General features: G+C 36.2%; 1 pseudogene; it reads left to right on the top strand.

Annotated features, from left to right (window-relative positions):
- LOC149138136 (uncharacterized) overlaps nucleotides 1–18,523 on the top strand; it is a 29,287-nt pseudogene extending 10,764 nt beyond the window's left edge.
- Nucleotides 18,524–19,555: the final 1,032 nt, after the last annotated feature.

The following is a 19,555-nucleotide window of genomic DNA, read 5'->3' as shown; positions in this document are numbered from 1 at the left end:
TTGGAAGAAGAGATCTACATGAAGCAACCTAAAGGCTTTGCGGGGAAGGGTAAGAAATAACTGGTATGCAAGTTAAAAAATTCTTTGTATGGGTTAAAACAGTCACCAAGGATGTGGTATAAAAAAATTTATACACTTATACGCAGACTTGGCTTCACCATAAGCAAAGCAGGTCACTGTGTGTATTTTAAATTAATTGGTGACCATGTTATTTATCTGGTCTTGTATGTGGATGATATGTTGCTGGTTGGAAATGACAAAGAAATTATCCAGTATTTGAAGACCCAATTGTCCTCCAAATTTGACATGAAATATCTTGGTGCTGCAAACTATATTTTGGGCATGGAAATTAAACGAGATCGGGCAAAGGGGAAGCTCTGGTTAAACGAGAGGAAGTATGTTGAGACAATACTACAAAGGTTTAATATGCGGGATAGTAAACCGGTGAAGGTTCCTATTCCTGTAGGTGTAAAGTTATCTGTTGAACAGTGTCCCAAGACACAAGAAGTGGAAGAGGACATGTCCCGTGTTCTATATGCAAGTGTAGTCAGTAGCCTAATGTATGCAATGGTATGTACTATACCAGACATTGCACATGTAATGGGAGTATTGAGCAGGTTTATGTCAAAACCAGGGAAGGAGCATTGGACATCAGTGAAGCGGGTTTTCAGGTATTTGCGTGGCACTAGTGATTATGGTTTGTGCTACCAAGGAAGACCAGGATTGGACAAAGTTTTGGACATCCATGGCTTTGTTGATGCAGACTAGGCTAGAGATCTGGATCAAAGAAGATCTACAAGTGGGTATGTGTTTAACCTATTTGGAGGTACAGTCAGTTGGATGAGTAAGAGACAGTATGTAGTGGAACTTTCAACTACAAAGGCAGAATACATAGTAGCCACTCATGCAAGAAAGGAAGCAATTTAGTTGTAGAGATTGTGTTCAAGTATGGGGTTAGTACATCAAGCTATAAGGATAGACTGTGACAGCCAAAGTGCAATTTTCTTGGCAAATAACCCTACATATCATTTAAAGACAAAGCACATTGATTTTCAGTATCACTTTGTGAGGGATATGGTTGAGGACAAAAAGGTGTTGTTAGTAAAGGTGGACACTTTGAAGAATACTGCAAATGCATTGACAAAGTTTGTGAGCACTAAGAAGTTCTCTTGGTATAGAGAAACAATGGACGTTGTAGGGATGGATCCGTGACTAAGCTCTCTTATGGCCCCCTGTGGAAAGAAAACAACAAGTGGGGAGAATTTTAGGTGTGTGTTATATTCTTTCCATGACTACCCTACGCACGGGGGGGTCACAGGGGCGGTGGAAGTCCCCCCTATACGTTGTGTCGAGCACAGGAAGGGGGCACAGGGGGGGCGATTTCCCCCCTGTCGAGGGTTATGGAGGGGGGCGGTAGCCCCCTTGCACAGGGTCTGGGTAATGGCCCAGGAAAATTTTTTTGGACCCTATATTAGGTGGGCAGACCTACCTATGGTTTTGTGCATGGATTTTGCACATGGTTTTGGGCATGATGGTTTTCTGTCCATGGTATTTTGTAGATCTGGTCAAGGGAACTATGGTTATGTTCTAATCTAGGGTTAATGGATTGGGGTCTATGGATGCTTCAGCATGTATATATATATGTATTGTAACATTGAAAGGAATATAATGAAATATCAATCTGGTAGTCCCGGTTTTGGGATCCAAGGGAAAATCTTTGTGTATATCTATTTTATGTTTTATGCTCTCGCTATTGTTTATTTTCTGCTTTTAGAATTCGTATGCAGGTAGATTATGTACGGGGTTAAAAACTTCACAAGCCTCTTCACCTACTATTCAATATTGTAATTAATCGGGGAAACTTGCTGAAAATAGAATATGAGGAATACAACAAGATAGGTGGAGCACTCTCATGAGATAAGAAAACTCCTTGGCCATGTTGAAATTTGTCTACAAGCTAGAATTTTTTTTCATGATAATTACTTGTGGCTGATATATATGTTTCCTTAGATCATTTACTTCATTATGTTATCATCAAGAAATTACACATTCAAAACATAAAGAAAAGCAGATATCATAGTGCACAAGAAACAAGAGACACCAGAGATTAGGCCAGTGGTGAGGGAAAAACCCACAAGGGAAAAACCCAACAAACCTTTCCTTATAGAATATTTGTCAATAGGAGAAATCCAAGTCATAGTAACAACTAATCCCTCAAATGCCAAGTCAACCCTCCATGAAAAACATTGGTCCATAAGAATGTTGCCACAAGTTTGTCCAAGATATGCTTCTTGTTTGTCCTTAATACTTCCTCAGAATGTCTCGAATATATGCCTTAGAATTCTCATATATATGCCACAAAAGGCTTGGATATATGCCTCAAAAAGATTAGATATATGCCTCATAATGTCTCAAACATATGCCTCAAAAAGATCCCTCTTGTGCCTCAAAAAACTCGCTCTTCATGCCTTAGAAAAGACGAATGGGCTCTATTTATAATTGTTTGTTCATTTGAAGAGGCATGTCTCTTTGGGCAGGTTGACCTGACATATGGAGGGCCAACTTGGCATATGGGGTTTGGCTAAAAAAAAAAAAAAAACTTTCTTTTAGAAGTGTCCAAATGGGACATGACAAAAACATTTTCTTATTGTCTTGAATAAAAAAAAAATTGACTTCTTTATAAAAACATAATTATGAAGACTGAACCTAGTTACAATTTCAGCACTCCCTCTTAACTAGGGAGGTATTCACAATGACTCATTGGGATATTCTCAAGTTGAATAATTCTATAAGAAATGATCCAAATTGATAAGCATTGTTATAAACATCATCATGACCAACATTGTGAAATTACAGAGGCATTGACAAGTAAGCCTTATCTCTCCATTAGATCAATGCACAATGTTGGGAGGCATTCAATAAGACACCACAAAACCGCCTCTCCAAGGCATATACTCCACCTAGGTTCACCAAAGTATATCCTCCATAGGACCATTTCCTAATCCACTGTCACAATACTTGACACAAGGAAATGCCGGTCCTCCAAATCAATCTTATACAAAATCAATGTACTTGACTTATGATTGTTAGTCTTGGTCACAATATATGTCTCAAGAATGTTGGTCCATGATGCTTATCCAATCTACCATTATCCTTATATGTGTTTATGTACTTGACTTATGGATATTAGTCTTGGCCATAGTACATGACACGTGGAGGACAAGGTGTCCATCCTCACTCCCTCTCAATCTGGGAGGGGTAATCCAAAAGCCCAAGTTTTTCTCAGAAGCACTCATACTTCCCTTACATCAGCTACCTATTCATCCGTGGAGATATTTTGTAGCTTCTCGACTCCTATCTACACCATACTCTCGAATTATAAACCACTTCAATCTTCCTTGAAAAACCAAGTTCTCTAACAATATTCATAGAGTATCACAGTCGAATCCAACACGTCGTCAAATAGTCCATCAAACATTTTACAAAGCCAAACTGCTTCACAACTAATTTTAAAACTACCATATCCCGCTTCATTCTCTTCCAAGAAGCCATACCAGATCCCAACCATCAATATAACTCTACTCATCATCAATACTGCCAACCCAATTGATGTATCCTCAAGTCCCAAGTTTTAAGATCCTTCATGTCAAATTCTACTTCTAGCTCCCTCTGAAGTCAATATTTCTTCCTTTGGCTCATGAATCCTTCTTTCCCAAAGTACGAGGTATTCTTTAATCATGAGGCTTCTTCAAAATATGGGGTAACTCTTCTAATTGAGGAAATCGTCTTAACATGATCCTATCCATTTTACTGGGAGAAACTTCTTTCTTTCATGTTTCCATCTAGTGCATGTTTATATCTTTTCCTCTCAATAAATTCATATTTCAAACTACATGTTCTTCTTGTATTCAAGAGAATCCTCTTGATTTACTACGTTCTTCCAATTCTTTCATCTACTATCAAATCCTAGGTATCTCTTATCAGTGACCTACAACCTTTATTAGGAGGCTATAGAAGAAAAAATATAATTAAGCAAGGTACATAGACAAGAGACTATCCAGTAACAATAACAGTAATCAAAGAGAGAATATATAGAATACTTATCTTTTGACAAAAGTTAACTCCCTCTTATTCTTTGACTTCTTGTATTTATCTTGCAACTTCATTATCCTCAGCATCAACATGATGTCATATCCTTCTTGCAAAAGCTAGGGTTTCCTATTTTAACAAAAACGATTAGCCATAGGATTTATTCCTTAGTTTTTTTCTTATTTGCACCTTAGGGTTTACAAACCCTATACACTTCATTATCCAAAATATCCAAAATTTGCCAACTTTTATATTTTTCAAGTTCTACAAGTGTTAGCTACAAACCCTAGAATTGTCATTTGCATACCTTCTATACTAGAGATGGAGCTCTTTGATTGTCTAACTTTGATTATACCACAGAAACTAAGTCTTTGTGTGCAAGGAAGGATCCAAGCACTTATCATATTTGATGCAATTTTATCCTTAAGAGAGATATGGCACAACCTCTCGTATAGTAGACTCCTTTTGATGAATTAGAAAGTCATTGATTCTAAGAAATATTAGAAATAAATTTATGCTCTAGCTTTCTACTAGCCTAGCTAAAGAGATATAAAAATAAAAGATTATACATACCTTTTAAATTGCAGAAAGTGAGGAGTAATATTTCAACATTAATTTTCTCCTTTTTCTACCTTCGCATATGGTGCCAAATCATAATGTCGTCAAACTCCTTCAAAGACATATAGATAAGCTCCTTGCAATATCTAGGATAGATGATTCCTTGGACTTATTATAGATTAGGGCAGAACATGGTCTAATTTTTCACGGTGCCCATCTAAAAAAATCCTTACAAAAGATTTGAACGATGCCATGAAGATAGATCAAGCCTAATCCTTAGTTCTCAGATCTTGGATTTAATTTAGATCATTGAACTCATATTTATATTTTCCACAGAGATCTTTCTTTGATACAGGAAGGAGGGTCAGTTTTGTATGTAGAGTAATCTTTGAACCTTTCCTCATATTTCAGGTAGTAATCATAGGCCTTGAACTTATCCTTAGAATCCTTGAATCTTTCCTCAAACTTAGAGAGAACAGACTTCTCATTTATTTTCGTAGTAATGACTAGTAAAATTCAGATTCTTTTCCATAGAAATGATTGACACAAACTTGTTTCTATAGGTATTTATGGTCTTGAACTTTTCATTCTTCCACAAAAATGCATTGACTTGGACTTGATTCAAACTTTTCATTATTTTAAACCAATCAAATTGGACTTTTGATTTGGCTTCACATCGAAGATATACTTCGGACTAGATAGGGATCATGCTCATAACTTTGGACTAGAATTTACATTGTGATCATGTCTTGAACAAGATCAACTCTTTTTCTTTTATAGGAAGCTCGGTTCCTTTGTAATATCATGTAACTTCAGACTTAGATTCCATAGATACTGAGATGTTTTCGTACTTTTGGTCATATCTTAGAGAATAGGGATCACATCTTTTTCTTCATGGCTCGGACTAATGCATTGACTTCAGAGCTCTTGGACTTGACATTGTTCCACACTTAATACGATAAGCTTGAACTTACTTGATTACCTTGAGATTAAACTCGGACCTTGATCTATAAAAAATCTCTTTTAGAAATGAGCCTTGAAATATATTTTGGCTTGTCTTCAGATTGTATTCAATGATGAAAAGACATAGATGTCAGACCTACTGCAAAATCTAGATACACTTGGACTACTTTTTCCACAACACCAAGTTGTGACCTTTTGATGAGGAATCTAGGATATAATACCTTCAATTTGGTATAACAGAGATATCATAACTTTAATTTGGATTCCATTTACCATAGAGATAATTCAAATACCTTATGTCAGGGAGCTCGAATGTGAATCCCAACACAAAGATGGATTTTGAAGATATTTGGACTCTTAGCATAATTTTTTCAAATTCTTCTTCTGATAGTAACCACTTACTTTGAATCATAGAGGATAATTCAAACCTTGTTTCTTGTCTTAAGTTGCTCCTTGATTCCTATCTCTAATACCATGTTGAAATTAGTCTGCAAGCTAGAATTTCTTATCATGATAATTACTTGTGACTGATATATATGTTTCCTTATAGCATTTACTTCATTAAGTTATGTCATCAAGCAATTACACATTCAAAGCATAAAGAAAAGTAAATATCATATTGCACAAGAAACAAGAGACACTAGAGATTAGGCCAGTGGCCAGGGAAAAACCCACAAGGGAAAAACCAAGCAAACCTTTCCTTATAGAATCTTTGTCAACAGGAGAAATCCAAGTCATAGCAACAAATAATCCCTCAAATTCCAAGTCAGCCCTCCATGAAAAAAATTGGTCCATAATAATGTTGCCATAATTATTTCCAAGATATGATTCTTGTCTACCCTTAATACTACCTCAGAATGTCTCGGATATATGCCTCAAAAGTCTCAGATATGTGCCATAGAAATCTCAGATTAATGCCTCAAAATGTCTCAGATATATGCCTTAGAAAGATCACCCTTGTGCCTGAGAAAACTCAATATTCATGCCTCAGAAAATATGCTAACAAATTTGTCCTTGATGGAGACGAATTGGCCCTATTTATAATTGTTCATTCATGCGAAGAGGCACATCTCTTTAGGTAGGCCAACTTGGCATATGGGATTTGACTAAAAGACACATAAAAAAAAATATTTTTCTTTCTTTTAAAACTTTCCAAATGTGACATGATAAACACATTTTCTTTTTGTCTTGAATAAATTATTTTTGACTTCTTTACAAAAACATAATTATGAAGATCGAACCTAGTTACAATTTCAATAGGCCACACATGTCATGACACCTGGGTCCCTTTCAATTCAAGGACATAAAAAAAGCCACAACATAATATAATTCCCTAACCCTCTTTCACTTTGGGGATCTAACATTCCACAAATATGATCCCAACTCTATAGTGAAAAACAATTGCAAGGCATGAAATAGAAATGGGACTACAAATCATTGAAATGGGATGAAGAAGAGAAATAGAAATATGATATAAAGTTCTCATAATTCGTTTTCAAAATGGGATATAATAGGTCTCAAACTAGAAAACATAGATCTCAAGCTGAGAGAGAAGCCCTTTCCTAAAAGCAAGTTGCTTAGCAAGAAGCAGCTCAAGTTGTGCAAGAAAAGAAGATAAAACAGGATCAAGAAGAAGCTAAAATAGCTCAGGAACTTGAGCTGGAGGAGAAAGAAGAGGAAAGGATGAGGATGGAAGAATAATGTAAAAGGAAGCAAAAGGAAGGAAGAAGAAAACATGAAGAAGAAGGGAAGAGACAAAAACAAGTAGGGGCTAGAGCTAAAGAAAAAGGTTTCAAAGCCTAGAAAGAATAATAAGAATAAGATGCCCACCAGGACACAATTTCGATGGAAATCGACTCAGTCCAACTAGTATCCCTTATCATCATAGGAGGACACTTACCAATAACAAAGATGGGCATCACACCATCCTGGAAGAAGAAAGTGGTTAACTTAGGAAGATTCAGACATGATCACACTCTAAGTATGATAGTGGAGCACAAGGAGAAGACCTTGTCAACTCCTCCTATGTCAATCACCACTAAAGGCCCATTATGTAGGACGCTAGGAAAGATCTAAATTATATGACCTCGGTTGATCCATGTAGATATCGGTGGACACCCACCTTGTCCACTATCTCAATGGTCCTCTTTCTTCTTAGAAATTTTTCTATGAGTTTTGGGTCTCATACTTTTGAGGTCATTTTGATGCCCTAAATGATGTTTTATATAAATTTGGGGGGCAAGGGGTTGGCATGGCATTCCCTAGCCCCAATCAAAAGTTGTATTCATTGGATATTTCTTTTCAATGAGCTATCATGCACCCCAAATGAATATTGTATGCAAAATTTGTGCCCCCAGGAAGTTGAAGTGCCAACTAACCACCATAGGGCCCATAAATCCTTTGGCATTTCTTCTTCCAGGGTTAGGTTTTTGGACCTCCACAGATCTTCCTTTATGATAAAATTCCATTATTTAAGCCTATTGTAATATATTTTTGCAAATGCATGTAGTTTCCATCTCTCTATGTTTAGAGATGGCAACCACCATTTTAGCCAATTTGGGTTCTACAATATTATGTTATTCATTTAATAATAGAAGTTGGGTTTTCACCATAGTATTGTAATCTCTGCTATATTTATTTATTTTTGTTTCATTTCATTTTTTTTATTTCATTTCATTCCTTATACAACCAAGGTCATCATTTGGCACAACATTCTCCCAAGCCACTAAGAGAAATGTGAAATACCTCTTAGAACAATTGAAACTAAAAGATGATCGTATATCAAAACTAGAGCAACAAGTCAACGTTCTCCCAACAGACACTAGAATACCATGTCATTATGGAAAGGTTGTTAACCAATAAGATTAAAATGATTTCATCATATTTTGAGATCTAATTATCCTTTCTTCATGAAGTCCTAGGGGTCCCACTTGATGATCCAATCATATTGTAGCATATTTCAGCTTCACTTTCTAGGAGTTCTACAAATTATTTTCCTTAATTATATCCAGGAAAAAAAAAGGATATAGTTGCCCAGGGAAAGCCCAAAAGTCCCAAGAGGGAGTTATTGATGTAGGCTATAAGGACTTTTGATTTTTTTGGAAATATTTGCAAACAAAATGTAGTAAGTTGATGCAATATGCATCTATTGAAATGAAATGAAATGATATTTTAAGGTCCACAAGACTAAAAATAGTCTATGAGACCATTAGTTCCCTGTTTTTTGCTTTTTGCAATTCAATCCTTTTCTGATTCAAATTGATGATGAGCTGGCCAAACCTTCCAACAATTAAGAATAAGATGCCAAGAAACTGATGTTAACATGTTCTCATAACTTTCTCTGATGTCTTTGAATGCACCACATTCCAAAATAAAATGTTTTTTCCCATTCCACAGCCCCTGATGTGAAAAATGTACACACCCGTTCTTCCCAAGCTTCTTTAGGCCTTTTCCACCATCCTGTTTCACACCAAAGTTGATGTGAGTTGGTCCTTAATTGAGCAATAAGAACCTTTTCCCTCCACGAAATGCTAGCTCCAATGAACTCTTTTTGTTGTAGATCACACGTAGGGTTGAATTCCTCAATGTAATATTTCTTCTTTCTACCCAACTCTTTTCCCCATATCTTTTTACGAAACTTCTCCATAACAAAATCCTTTAGCTCCTTGCTATTTGTGGGACAGGAATTGAGGTAGATATTCCATTTTTGCATCCATGTGTAGTTTTTTTTCATCAATGTTTTCTTTCTTTCACTCATGCCTTCATTGAATATAACATTAGTCCATCTACATACTCTCATTTGCTCAATTATTTTTAGATATCTTATGATCCGCACCATAGCAATTGCTTCAATGGGAATTGCTCCTATTTCACTCAACATTATCTTATAAGGTACTGAACTTTTTATTTTGAACTTGCTCATGATCAAGCGTTTTTGGATTTTCTCAATTTGTTTCCTTTTTTAGATGGGAGTGCTGCTAGCCCACAATTCACACCCATATAACATCACTGGACAAAATAGGGGTCCAAAAAGCACTTTAATCATTTTCCAATCCCATAACTATGCCTCTCTACATCTATTTTGAAGAGCATATAATGCTTTCCACTCTCCTAAAATTCTCTTCTTTTTGCAGTCCTCCCAATTGAGTTTGTTGTTGAAATCAATCCTAAGGTACTTGTACTCATTTACTTCTTCAAGAATGTTGTCTTCAAAGAAGAAATAATGCTAGCTCTACTTCCTTTTATTAGAGAAAATCATTATTTTGGCCTTGCTAGTATTGACTTGCATCCCCACTGCTCTACAAAAATGCTCAAGGGCATATAAGTGCATTTGCAATCCATGGGCCGATTTAGAAATCAATACAATATCATCAGCATATAAAAGAAGCTTTATCACAAACTCCCCCAACTGAACACCATCTCCACCTTGCATATCTAGCCACTCTTCCAATTTATCAATATATAGACCAAAAAGAGTAGGGGGTAGAGGGCAACCTTGCTTGACTCCAATGTCACTTCCAAATCTTTCTAAAATACCTATTGAGGTTCTAATTTTGACTTTCACTTCTTCATAAAGTCTATGGAAAGAGGCTCTATAATGCACGGGAATTTCAAGTTCTTCCATTCTACGCCACAACTTATCCCCGGGTACTGTGTCAAATTCTTTTTTCAAGTCAACAAAGCAGTAAAATGCTTCTCCTATGTCCTCCAAAATATTTTCAAAAATGTGTCTCAACATGATACCATGATCCACTGTAGAATGTTTCGGCATAAAACCCATTTTTCCTCTTGCCCTCTTTTCTTTTAATTATGCCCACTTGCTAATTTTGTCTTCTACCATGCTGCCGAAAAGCTTTGCAAACAAAGGATTGATCATAATTGTTCTATAGTTGGATGGATTATTAATGTATCCACTTTTAAAAAGGGGTATTGCTAGGCTAGTTGTCTAGTCTCTTGGGAATCCTTGTTGAATGATGTTGCTGAATATTTCCATGATGTCTGGTGCAAGAGTGTTCAATTCCCATTTTAGATACTCTACTTGAAGTTCAACCAAGTCCTTTTCTTTTCCTATTTTCAACTTCTTAATTCCATTCTCCACCTCCTGTAACGTGAAGAGCTTTGAATTTTTGTTGATCCTGGGGGGGGGCTCTGCCTCAGATTCTTTCTCATAGAGTTGCCTTGCATATTCAGACCATTGATTGGTTGTAATATTATTTTCAATTTTCTTCTTCCTTGGTTGCAGTTCCTGCCAGAAAAGCTTTGGATTATTCTTGCTTAAATATATTAATTATCTTCTCCTTGTTTGCATGAACTTGTCTTTTTTCCTTTTTAGTATCTAATTATATAACTTTACATTCATATTCTCCTTTCCTGCCTTTTTCAATGTTCTCCTTGCCATTTTTCATTCCTCATCAAACCAAGCATTTACAGGAAAACAATTTGATTCTGATTTCCTATTTTTTGCTCTTTTTCACTTCTCAAGTGCACTTTGAAGTATATTTGTTAACTCATGACTGTTGAAGCTTTAGAAACCAGTTTTCTCCTTCCGAATTAATCTCTCTAACATTGTCTTGAAGATAGTACAATTATTTTGTGTTAGAAGAATTTTTCCCCTTGATAGTGATTTTCGAGAGCATTGGTTTTTCCTCCTATGTTGCCTTTATTCTAACCATGATAACCTTATATAAATTAGGCTATGGTATGATTTTAAGTCTCAAATATGCTCTCCAATACTAACTTCATCTATCTTTTCTATCAAGCTTTGTGAACACATCACATAGTCAATGACACTTGCCCCATTGTATGTGTTACAAGTGAAGTTCCCAAACCTTTTCCATCTATCTATACCATTGCAAATAATTAAGTTGAAAGCCCCACACAGTGTAAGCAACTCCTCTCCAAAATGATTGCTAACTTTGTGTTATGGAACCATCTCACAAAAATATAGAAAAGAAAGATCAACGCCTTAGAAATCAACCTCTTCGAGGGGGCAACCTCCTTTACATTACACAAATGAACCATTCTTGGATGATACAAATGACAAGACTTCCTTTCTATATATAAGAGTCTAAGGGGTCATAATATAATCAGAGTCGACATAACAATAATAATGTAAGGGCACAACAATAAAAATAGTGGGCTTCTATGGGGCACAATAATAACAATATGGGGATGACATGGGCACAACAATATAATAAGGGGGTTGCACTAATAACAATAAGGGGTTACACTAGTAGTATAGGGACCTAACATGCCCCTCTCCTTCAAAAAGTGTTGTCCTTAATGCTTGAGTAGTTCTGGATGCTTCTGTATAAAATTCTCATCCTCCCATGTGGAATCTTCAGCGGGTAAGTTCTTCCACTTGATGAGATACTCTAAAATTGATCGATTTCGTAGCTATCGATTTCTTGTTTTTGTGACTGCTTCCGGTTCCAATATGATTTTTCCTTCCTCATCAAGTTCTGGAAATATTGTTTGAACTAGGATCTTCTCACCTATAACCTTATTTAAGCATGAAACATGGAAAACTGGGTGCACTCGGGAAGATGCAGGAAGCTCCAATTGGTATTCCATAGTACCAATCTTTTGTAACACCTTGTATGGACCATAATACTTTGGTGATAATTTATTATCCTTCTTAGCTTTCTTGAGGGACATTTGTTTGTATGGTTGTAGTTGTAGAAATACCTAGTCACCTACATCAAAACTTCTTTCACTGCGATATTGATATGCCTGTTGTTTCATTCGATTCTACGCCAAAGTGAGGTTATCCTTTAAAAGTTGGAGAACTTGTTGTTGATGCTCAATGTGATCTTTCACTGCTTGAACCTTTTTCTTCTTGATATGTCCTTCTATCTTGAGAGTTTGAGGAGTGGTAATTCCTGCCAATGCATTACAAGATATGGTCAAATTTTTTTCTTCTTTCTCTGGCATTGGTTCCTGGTCAATATCCTTTTCTTTTGACGTTTCTTTATCCTTTTCTTCCTGATATTTCACTTCTTGAACCTTCTTCTTCTTGATATTTCCTTCTATATTGAGAGTTTGAGGAGTGGTAATTCCTTCCAATGTAGTACAAGATATGGTTGGATTCATTTCTTCTTTCTCTAGGGTTGGTTCCTGGTGTATATCCTCTTCTTTTAATGTTTCTTGATCCTTTTCTTCCTCCTCTTCACAATCTATGTAAAATAATTTATTCTCAACACACTTATAGGTTGTGGAAGTCTAGGAGAAACAACACTTCCATCTTTATAGTTGTGAGTGGTAGACTTCCTTGTTGCCATAATTCTGCTTTCAATTTTTCTTGCCAACCTAAATGCCTTCTCCAATGAATCAGGTTCCCAAAGACGAACCTCATGTTGAATGTTATCCTTTAAAGTCCCTATGAAGACATCAATCCTTTGATTCTTTAGAATATCATTTACCCTTATATTCAATTTTTGGAAGTCCTCAATGTGCTCTGCCATTGAACCCTTTTGTTTGAGATTTATCAATTGGCTAAAGAAGGTGTTGTTCTTTGTATCCTCATAATGTGCTATCATTTCCTCCGTGAAAATTGACCAGGTGACAAGTGGTTTATGAGAACAAAGCCTTCTATACCATACAAATTGATTTGGTTCTAAATATAAAGATGTAATATGTACCTTTTGTAACAGTTGTACATCATGTAGATCAAAATATTGCTCCATCTGTAGTATCCAATTTACCAGATCCTTGCCATCAAACTTCCTCATATCACTTTTTCTTGATTTTAGGAGCTAGATCATGAATTTGTTGTATTTGTGAAATTTCAAATCTTCAGGGTCTTAAATTGCGACTTGTAGTATCCCTCTATGTCCTCTTTCCAATGCCACCAGTCTGATCAAAATTAGATTCTCCAAGAAAGAGTTATACTGAATCTCCCAAGATGACCAGCTTATATAATTTTTTAGTAGATCGAACTTGTACAAAGTGCCACGTTTTATTGTTTCGACCTTCGGACCTACAAAAAATACATAGAAATTTATAGTCCATCTTCTTTTTGTATCTTTTTACGAAATTGCAATCTGATGCTCAGAGAGAAAGTTATGATGATTTTCCCCAGGTCACCTGTTTGGGATGTAATTCGGGAGCTTGGAGAAACCCTAAATATCTTGGACTGTATCTCTGTAAATATAGCGAAACAATATCTGAAATTTGGGTCTGAGCTTCACCACGATTTTGGTTCCAATGGGTTTTAATGTTATAGTTTGAACCTTCGTAGAAAATAAATTATAGCGAAAATTCCACAATGGCCTGTTTGCGGTGGAATTCTGGAGCTTGCAAAAACCCTAACTTCCTCAGATCATATCTCCGAAAATATAGCGAGACAAGATCTGAAATTCAGACCCGAGGTTTAGAATGATTTCGGCTCAAATCGGTTTTTTTTTAGCTTCTACAACGTCACCAAAAAAAAAAGTTATAGAGAAAATTCCATGATGACCTATTTGGAGCAACGAAACCCTAGAATCCAAAGCTCTGATACCAAATGTTACGAAACCAACGCACAAAAAGATAGAAAAGAAATATCAACGCCTTATAAATTAGCCTCTTCGAGGGGGAAACCTCCTTTACATTAAAAAAATGAATAATTCTTAGATGATACAAATGACAAGACCTCCTTTCTATGTATAGGAGTCTAAGGGATCATAATATAATCAGAGCCGACATAACAATAATAATGTAAGGGCACAACAATAAAAATAGTGGGCTTCTATGGGGCACAATAATAACAATATGGGGATGACATGGGCACAACAATATAATAAGGGGGTTGCACTAATAACAATAAGGGGTTACACTAGTAGTATAAGGACCTAACACTTTGTCATCTTCTGAATGCCTCACCCATTGGGGATTCTCCTCTTCAGTGAGCCAAATAGGATTGTTATCCTCTTTGCAACAAAGAATGCTAGCTTGATTATTTATTGTTTTAGCATTGAAATCTCCCACTAAAAGAACATCTCCCTTGCTGAGAGTACACATAAATATCTTGTTTTAAAGCTGCATACAGATCCTTGCTGTCAAGCCCTTATTTTTGTAAGTTTTTGAGACTTGAGGGGAAAAATAGCATGTTGCAATTCTTATGTGATTATCATTCTCTGATATTTTCATCCATAAATATTGTTTATTTTCATCTTCTTTAATTCATTGAATGTGATGGCCTTCTTTTTCTTTAACTAAAACTAGTATTCCCCCATACCCTTTGCCATTTTCTGCTACCTTGTTCCAAACCGCCAACTTCAAATAACAGTCAAACACAAAATTTTTGCAACCATCATTCTCATGAGTTTCCATGAGACAAAGTATGTCATACCTTCCGCAATAGGACCTAACCCAGGTCCCCTCCTCCAAGGGTAACGTCTACAATTCCAACAAACTAAAATTATGTAGACCTGGGTAGGATTTGACTACTACGCAATTTGGCACATAAGACTCAAATTTGAGTCTTCACCCCTTTTCGTCCATGTTGCTCTTGGTTTTTTCGTCCCTATTATTGAATTCTCTATTTTTTCTTTACTGCGAGCTTGATGCCCTGTTTTGCTCGGATGCCCAAACACTACAATAACAGCTTTACCATTGCACAACCATGCCCTTTTCCCTTCATTTCTTGTTGTTCTAATTTTCTCCACTTCATCCCTTCTCTCCTCTTGTTGTTTTTTGGTTAAATCTTCATCAAGGAAGAAGTGTGAGCCTTTCAAGAGTTTATTTTTGCCCAAAAGTTGGTGTTTTTCTTGTATGTTTTCCATGGTGACTTTTATGGGTCAAGGCCTCTCTTCACATATCCTCCCAACCCTCCTTGCTTGGAAAATTTTCCCTTTCCAATGTAGTTTCTCTTTCAAAAAGTCTCTTGTCAAATTGAGAGTACTTTCATTCTTCCCATAATCTCTTATTCCCCTGATAATAAAGTTTGTTTTCATGTCCTGTCTTTCTTTGTGTTCTATTTCTTGTGCTCTACAAGCACTTGCATCTTCTTCTTCCTTTGTCCTTATGTAACCATTAGCATCTTCAGCTCTAGCTTTGATTTCTTTTGGACTATCTTTCCCACTGTTCCTTTTTGCCTTCTCTTTGGAAATGTTTGTTTGTTGAGATACTTGTGTATCTACCTGAGTTTGTTTAGAAATTATCACATCCCTGTTTGTTGTTATTAATTATTTCATGCTTTGCCACGCTATCTTCATGCTTTGCCATTCTTGTTTTCCTGTCTCTAGAGCCTCTTGTAACATTGTTACCTGTTCTTTTAAAATTCTATTACCTTCCATTAGACATTGGTTTGCAACTGTGATCTCTGAAATTTTGCAGTCCCTTTCCTATTCTTTGGCTTCCAAAATCTCCAACCTTGTCCTGGCCTTCATCAGTTCTTGGACATATAGATCTGATGACCAAGTAAGAGGTGTAGATGTGGGACTGTAAATGATTGATTCTTCTTTATTTTTGTTTCTCTTATTTATTTTCTTTCTCTGGATCGGTTTTCTTCTCATTTGTCCCCATTTAAGGCGAGCAAGCCTACGCCTTAAAATGCCCTCATATTTCTTTGCATTTACCCAAATCCACTTTCCTGTTTTGTCTGTTGAAGCAATTTTGACTTGACCCAAATGATTTGTTTCCACAAAATCTGAGATTTCCTTGTCATTTTTAACATTTTTAGTATTGGTAGCAACTTCTTTCCCTTTCCCTTGCAACGATTTTTCTCCAGCAACATCATAGACATCCCTACTCTTTACGCCTTGGCTCTTCTAAGCGTTTTCCATGTTCTCGGCAGACACCGCCTCTCAACAACTCTCGGTTGTTGGAGACGGCTCTGGCAGAGTTTCTTTAAAGTGATTCTTCCTCGTCGTATTGTGGAAAGAAACTACAAAGGCTGAGGAACCTGCAGAGGATGAGGAATATCAAGTCCATTCCATTTTTCCAACCTGCAATGTTTATGTTGTCGTGAGCAGTGTCTAATCATTGCGACGCTGCATCATCTCCATTTTTTGGCGCTGTTATGGGATATTCATGTGCTTGTTCACTGGAAGAAGAAGGGAGAGATGTGTATGTGCAAGGAAAGCTGAGCATCTTCTCCCCCAATTCTTGTCCACAATTGCTCCCGTCATCGCACGCTTCTTCCTTGTCCTTCAAGTACATCGATGAAGATCACTATATGAATTGTAACTTGCATACATTGTGATTTTGCTTCAAACTAATTACACCGAAGGTGTTCCCTCTATGGAGTTGGCTGGAATAACACTATTCATCCCAGCCAATCCCAAAGCTTCATTTTCGTCCTCCTCCCAAGTAAAAACTAAACACATGGAAAAACTTTTTCATTTCTTTGTACATATTTTTCCCAGTTGTTTCACAGTGTTCGAGGATGTAGATATCTTAAGGCCCTAAAGGATTCTGTAGATGCAAATTCTATTAAAGTCAGATCGTGTCTCAGCTCTTGGAAATTTTCAGCGGATCCCTGTGATTCGGCCTTTGGGGAGATTTTCACCTATGGCTTGAGATGTGATGGAGAGAGAGTAACATAAGTGACTCTTGACTAGTTAGGATATAACGACACTCTGGCACCAGACATAAGGCAATTAATTTCTCTACAAATCTTGTACCTCTCCAACAATGCCTTCTATGGCCCAATTCCATCCTCCATTAGAAATATCACGGCCCTAATCCATCTCCTGCTCTCCCACGATTCTCTATACTTATGTGTTTTGTCGTACACATTTTTCCCAATTATTTCACAGTGGTTGGAGATGTAAAGCTCTCAAGGCCCTAAAGGATTTTGTAGACGTGAATTATATTAAATTCGGATCATGTCTCAGCTCCTAGAATTTTTCAATAGATCCCTATGATTCGACCTTCAGGGAGCTTTTCACTTGTGGCTTGAGATGTGATGGAGGGAGAGTAACATAATTGAATCTGGACTAGTCATGATATAACAACATTATGTCGCCAAACATCAGCCAATTAAGTTCTCTGAAAATTGTGGACCTCTCCAACAATGCCTTTTATGGCCCTATTCCATCCTCCATTAGAAAAGGGATGACCCTAATTCGTCTCTGTCTCTCCCACGATTCTTTCTTCAGCTACATCCCTGGCTCCCTCGCCTCTCTGTAAAATCTGAAATAGTTATCTCTCGATGACAGCATGTTGGATGGCCCAATTCCTGCAACATTCAGAAATCTGACAAGTCTCATTCAACTCGAATTAAATGGAAACAACCTCAGTGGTAGGTTCCATGTGTCAAGCGCCCTGGGGAAGCTGAAATTTATGGACGTGAGCAATAATCAGTTCTTCGGCTCTCTTCCAGAAACCATGCACCCTTCTCTAGTGGAGCTTATCTTCAAAAAAATGGACTAAGTGGCTAATTGTGGCTTAATCAAGTGAGCCGAGAATTCTTCAAGTGGTATACCTAAGCCATAACAAACTGACAGGACCTTTGCCATTGGGATATTTCGATCATCCAGCCCTGCAATAGCTGACCCTATTTTACAACTAATTTACTTCACTGCAAGTGCTCGGTAGCTATCGCACAAGAAGTCAGTTGATTGAAGTGAAATTAATATACACAGAGTACATTGCCCTGAGTCTGCATGTATTCATTGAAACCATGGCCAGCCTCTATGTACTCTATTTGTAGTACAATTACTTCATAGGAACAATCCCCCTCCAATATGCCCTCCAATATGCAAAGAGGGTTTCAGCCAATATTGTCGAAAAGGAGCCTTTGGTTCGATTGTTTCTTGCCAGCAACTTTTTGTTTGGAGAAATTCTGACCCCTTTTGGGATAAATGAAGTAAATGTAACATTTTGGGATAACTTCATGCTCGACTGCCTAGAATCGTTTTTCTTTTGTTAGGGAGGTGATCATAAGGCATTATCCACTTGCAAGGCTTTCACTCGTTTGCGATTCTGATAACCAATGGATTTCTAGTCTTTGAAATCTGATAAATCTCTTTATCTAAGCATTCTCTAGTTTTGAACAATGTGATGCACAATAATAAGTATACCCATTTATTCTCTTGTACAATCTTGATCTTCATGTTGACTGAGAAAAGTTTCAAATATTGTGTAATGTAGTTTGAATCTTGATGGATATGACTAAGAAATTAGTAATTTAAGCTTCAGATAGTAACCTTTCATTTTTCTGTATTTCTCTGTCTTTAATATTCAGAGAGCAACCTTTCATTTCTCTGTATTTTTGTCTTTTAAGTTAACAACCTTTCATTTCTCCATCGAGCTTTAATTTTTGTAGAAAATATCACTCTTTATTTTACAAATAACCTTTCTAAAAAAATTGTGAAATACGTTTTATTACATTTGTATTTATAATTTTATCTTTATTGGGTGAAAACCATAGTTTAAATTTGTATAGGGAGAAACCTTTTTATTATATTTGTAATTATATCTTTTTCTTTTGGGGAAAATTATATTTTTATACCGGGGGAAAATCAAAATCATAATTTATTCTAGAGATGATAGATTATATATTTCGTTATTATTGAATAAAGTTTTTTAGCTAAATGAGAATGGGTAAACCGATTAATCTACTTTTCTATATTTATAAAATTTCTTGAGCCGGTGATAGATATTTATAATTTCTGGTTAATTTTGAAAATTTCTCAAAGTTTTTTATTCTTTAGCCGATCATAGATACTTATAATTTCAAGATAATTTTGAAAATTTAGAAAGGAAAATGGCCTCTCATTTGTAGAGAGAGCTACACAATTTAAATTGCAAAGTTATCAAATTTGTTTTTTATTCTTTAGCCTATGACAAATATTTATAATTTCTGGATAATATTGAAAAAATTTCAAAGTTTTTTATTCTTTAGCCGATGATAGATATTTATAATTTCTAGATAATTTTGAAAATTTCAAAAGGAAAATGGCCTCTCATTTGTAGAGAGAGCTACGCAATTTAAATTGCAAAGTTATCAAATTAGTTT

This window comes from Pinus tabuliformis, chromosome X (genome assembly GCF_031772625.1).
Source record: "Pinus tabuliformis cultivar Carrire ecotype Pingquan chromosome X, CPIR1, whole genome shotgun sequence".
Lineage (NCBI taxonomy): Eukaryota > Viridiplantae > Streptophyta > Pinopsida > Pinales > Pinaceae > Pinus > Pinus tabuliformis.
The sequence above is the reverse complement of the archived record's forward strand: the minus strand, read 5'-3'. Positions and strand labels throughout refer to the sequence as shown.